The sequence below is a fragment of the Suncus etruscus genome, chromosome X (genome assembly GCF_024139225.1).
Source record: "Suncus etruscus isolate mSunEtr1 chromosome X, mSunEtr1.pri.cur, whole genome shotgun sequence".
NCBI lineage: Eukaryota > Metazoa > Chordata > Mammalia > Eulipotyphla > Soricidae > Suncus > Suncus etruscus.
In genome coordinates, this window is record NC_064868.1 from 6,298,206 (window position 1) to 6,303,489 (window position 5,284).

At 43.1% G+C, this 5,284-nt stretch overlaps 1 non-coding gene across 1 annotated transcript; it reads right to left on the minus strand.

Moving 5' to 3' along the window:
• Nucleotides 1–4,159: 4,159 nt before the first annotated feature.
• LOC126000106 (U6 spliceosomal RNA) lies at nt 4,160–4,266 on the minus strand. The gene has a single exon (XR_007492472.1). It is a non-coding gene; the product is annotated as a U6 spliceosomal RNA (small nuclear RNA).
• Between the last annotated feature and the right edge of the window lie 1,018 nt (nt 4,267–5,284).

Here is a 5,284-nt window from a genome sequence, read left to right on the forward strand (position 1 = left end):
TAAGGCTGGTTTTGCATCTGTGAAGTTTCTGAGCTGTTGCTTATCCTTGAAGCTATGTATCCCCTTCCTTTAAACCTGAATGTGAGTCCAGCTGGGTGCAGTATTCTAGGAGAAGCCTCCATTTCATTCTGTCATGTCACAGTATCCCACCACTGTCTTCTGGCCTTGAGAGTTTCTTGTGACATGTCTGCTGTAAGTCTTAAGGATACTCCTTTGAATGTAATTTCCCTTTTTGATCTTGCTGCTTTCAGTATTTTATCTCTATCTGTGGGATTCATCATTGTAACTAGGATGTGTCTTGAGGTGTTTTTCTTCGGGTCTCTTCTAGCTGGCATTCTTCGGGCATGCAGAATTTCATTGCATGCAGTCTTTAGCTAAGAGAGTTTCTCAGTGATGATGTCTTTGACTGTTGATTCTTCCTGGGGATCTTCTTTCTGAGCCTCTGGGACTCCAATGATTCTTATGTTTCTGTTGAGTTTATCAGAGACTTCTATTTTCATCTGTTCACATTCCTTGAGGTACTTTTTTTTATTGTCTCATAGTTTGCCTTAACAATTTTTCCAATCTCTTCTGCTGTATGGAGTTGTTCTGCATTTGATCTTCCAATTCACTGATTCTGTCCTCAGCTGCTTTTACTCTGTTGGAGGGGCTGTCCATTGAGTTTTTCAGTTGAGCTACCATGTTTTTCAGATCCATTATTTCAGTTTGGAGTTTTCTGATTTCTGTCTTGTGTTCTGTTCAGCTAGAGCTATGTTTTCTTTGATTTCCATGAGGATCCTCCATATTTCTATTCTAAACTCCTTATCTGAGAGGTTAATCAAATGGTTGGTATTTTTTGCGTCATCAGAGCTATTTTCATTCTCTGTGCATGGTGTTTGCCTGCAAGGTTTCCCCATTGTCATACTTGTAGTGTGATTTTTTTTTCTGCGTGTTGTGGTGGGGGCCATAAGTTAGAATGAGTGCTTCGTGGCCGTGCTCTTCTGGAGCCTCTAGGGGAGCAATTTTGCTGGGCCCTTCTCAGCCAACTCAGGAGAGGTTCAGGAGACAGAACAGTAGAGAAACTCGCACAGGCAACATGCACAGTCTCTCCCAATTGGTAGTCACACAGCAGGGCAGATTCCTCCAGCCTTACATCACAGACAAAGGGTCTGCCTTTCTGCAATTTACCACTGATAGCCAGTTTTCACTCACAGACTCAATCTCCTTGACTTTTCGGCCTGGGCAACTCTAATAGAGCAATTTTGCTGGGCCCTTCTCAGCCCACACAGCAGAGATTTAGGAGAACATAACACATACTTAAGAAACACTTGGGGGGGCCGGAGAGATAGCATGGAGGTAAGGCGTTTGCCTTTCATGCAGGAGGTCATCGGTTCGAATCCCGGCGCCCCATATGGTCCCCTGTGCCTGCCAGGAGCAATTTCTGAGCCTGGAGCCAGGAATAACCCCTGAGCACTGCCAGGTGTGACCCAAAAACCAAAAAAAAAAAAAAAAAAAAAAAAAAAAAGAAACACTTGGGAATTTGTGGCTCTTTCAGTTATTTCACTCAGATCACTATGTTCTCTGTTGAGTATTTAATATTCACTGTTGATTTTCCATAAAAAAATTCCATGTAGGGCACACTGCTGAACTAATAACATACCAGTTAGGGAGATTTTTTGGGGGGGCTCATTGCTTCTTTTCTGTGTGAATACAGTTGCCTGTTCTTGATTGTTGTTTTGTTTTATTGCACTCAAATGGTTAGGTGGGTTGTAAGCAGTCTGTCTGCAAGCTGTATGCCTTGTCTTATCTCCAAGCTTCCCTTTGCATGTCACCACAGTCTTTAACATTGTTGACAGGTTTTTGGCAGCCACAAATTTCAAGGAAATGATATATGATAAAATGAGGATCTTAAATAATGTCCTTTATTCAACATTGGCTAGCTTTTCTGTTTTCTCATTAATATCATAACAAAGCAGAGGTGTCATTCAGGGACCTGTATGCAGTAGTGCTAGTCGGGGTATTGAAATTGCAAGAGAGGAAAGTAGCTGAGGATGTGGTTCATGGGTAGAACATGTACCCTGCATGTGGAAGGCCTTGAGTTCCATCATACCCTGCAGAGATTTTCACCCCTCTCTTTCCTGGATGTGTACTCAAGATGACTGGATGGGCACTGTTGTCATAATCAGTGCAAATTTCACTAAAGTGAATGAGAGGGTGGTTGTCTTCTCTGGAGAGGAAGAGTTAGTGATTGCAAGAGTTTGTAGTCAGCTTAATTATTTCTTTGCAGTCGAACATCTTGAGGCTGTGTTCCAGTAATGATTTTGCCAGATAAAGGAAATATATTTAAGCTTTAAATAAGGGGCAGTGTGATTGGATTATACCTGTCAGTGCTCTGGAGCTCTGAGGTAGTGTACTTGACTATCCTAGATACTTTATTTGGTACTGGGGGTCAAAGCAGGGTCAGCTGCATCCAAGCCTATTGTCTCTGGCCCAAATCATTTAAATTTTATGAAAACTCTTGCTGGCCAAAGGGATCTGAGCAAAATCTCTAACTTTTGTGTTCAGTTCAACTTAGAGAAAATGTCTACATGTCTACTCTTATCCAATAGATGCTTCACTAATCTGTGTGGAATGAATGTATACAAGACACTGTATTAGACCCATCCAAGAATTCCAGTGTGACTGAGATACAGTGTCTTCTGGACTAGGCCTCAGGCATGAGGTGGGAGAGAAAAGTGGCCGCAGTGGGAGCTAGACCAAGGTCTCACCCACAAAATGCCCATTTTAAAGAGGATGCCCTATTTGAACTGTCTATCCCTCTGGACTCAGCTCAGCCGTCACAACCCAGAGCCATATTTCCACCCCACCTTGTATATGTTCATTGAGCTTAGCACACATGCCTATAGCATTCATTCATCTAGACATTGAGGTGCCTAAACAGAAGGTTTCTCCTCTGGGTACTGTGTTCTTTGTGACCCAGGGTGCATGTCTGACAGTGAACAGCAAATCTAATGAGGGTTGGGGGTTCGGCTGTAGCATTAGTACAGAGGCTAGGCATTGGTCTTGCATGTAGCTGACCCAAGTTCGATCTCTGGCACCCCATATGATCCCTTGAACTCCACCAGAAGTGAGTAACTCTACCATAACCAGGAATAAGCCCTCAGCACTATTGGTGTGGCTCCCAAAAGACAAAAAGAACCCCAAACAGAAAAATTGGACATCTGGAGGTAATATGTTCTCAGGAGACAAAGCAAAGCCAGGACTGAGAAAAGATGGAAAAGAGGGCTGCTGTGAGGGAATGGGGTACTGATGTGCTGCTCACTGTGCTCTATGGGTTGTTACATGGAGTGCTCTGGATGTGCTGGTGGGGTGCGAGTAGGTAGGATAGAACATAAAGGCAGCGCTTGAGCTGGCTGCGACATGTCAGTGATGTAGGCCCTGACTCTGCCCAGGGACTCTGGCCTTGGCCTCCACTTTCATTCCAGCTCTTCATCATGGGGTGCTCACACTCATGGCTTCCCTGATGCTTCCCCTTTACATATTCTTTGGAAATGTCTTTCACCTGTGCAAACAGTTTAACTGGCTTTTGTCACCACTATCATTCTTGAATATAAATTTATATTCTTACCTGATAATTTTATGGAAATAATAATTTTAAATGATATATATATACATATATACATATATACATATATACATATATATATATATATATACTCCCTCCTCAAGGACTTACTTCTGCACCCACTCAATACATAGTCTTGTTTTTGCGTCATGTTTAGGGGGTAATTTAACTTTAAACCAATTAACAATTTTTTATTATTTTGTAGAAAGGTCCGTAACAGCCATACCCAGCAGTACTCAGAGGTTACTTCTGCTCTGTGCTTGGGAATGATCTTTGGTGATGCTCAGGGCACCATATTTGATGCTAAGGATCAAACCTGGGCCAACCACATGCAAAATGAGGACCTTAACACCCTGTCCAGTCCTCTTCTGCATATATCTTGTCCTTTAATCCTGGGACCACATCTGCTTCCTCATTCCCCTCCAACACTTTCCATTCTGTCTCCATAGATACACACAGGCACTCCACCTGTATGCATGCACACAGAGAGAGATTTTCACAGAACCTTGTGAGAATTACCTACAAATACTGAGCCTTTTATTTATTTTATTTTTTTAAAATATGGAACGCTTCACGAATTTGCGTGTCATCCTTGCGCAGGGGCCATGCTAATCTTCTCTGTATCGTTCCAATTTTAGTATATGTGCTGCCGAAGCGAGCACGAATACTGAGCCTTTTAGTAATAAACTGTGAATGTCAACAAGTACTTCTTAGATGTTTGCCCGGCTTCACTGAAGTGGTCACAGACCTCTCTAATCATGTAGGTAATCTGTCTTCACTCTGTCTGGAGGAAGAGGGCTTCGGGGTAAAATAGAACCTGTCCCCAGAATGGGGGAGGGAAAGAATCTGGGGTGTTCTTTGCTCTGAGCTCAGAGAAGTTTTTCACATTTTCTGTCATCATGGAACCTCAAAAATACTATGTAACCCTGCTTTGTGCAACAGGAAGTACTAACTGTGGCACCACGACACACTTTGGAACTCCTCTTCGTTAGAGCCTTAATTATAGGTGGTACTGAGCTATTCAAAATTAGAGAGGTAGCACAGTGATAGCACAGTGGTAGGGTGTTTGCCTTGCATGTGACTGACCTGAGACCAACCCAGCTTCGATCCCTGGCATCCCATTTGGTCCCATGAGCTGAGGGCAGAGCAAAGAGTAATCTCTGAGAGCTGCCGGTTATGACCCAAAGCCAAACAAAATTTAGTGGTAGAAAGTGATTGGGTGGCAGGCCCCAATCTCTCATCTGTTTAAACGTCTTGGGGAAGTGTTTCTGAAACATGGAAATCTGCATTCTTGTCCGAAATATGGTTGGTTGAATGTCATTTCTCCGGCATTCACCACTTTCTTTTGGTCATCAAATAGACGGTTACTCAGTAGATAAAGACACACAAAATAAAATGGATTATTTTATAGTTCATCTGATTCATCAGCCAAGAAACATGTTTCTAGAATCGGGGGCAGAGGAGCAAATATCTCTACCAGACTTCATCTTCCTTGTAGCAGTGTGAGCAAGGCTGGCCATATCAATAGCCTTGGGGTGTGATGCCCAGATTCAGTGGCTCTTGCAGGCACCCGCCAGGAGGCTCAGTCCAGGCAGGGAATTGATGAAGCAGGTGGAGGGGAAAGTCTGTAGATGAGATCAGATCAGGACCTTGAGTAGCATAGTCTGTATTCTGGTCTCT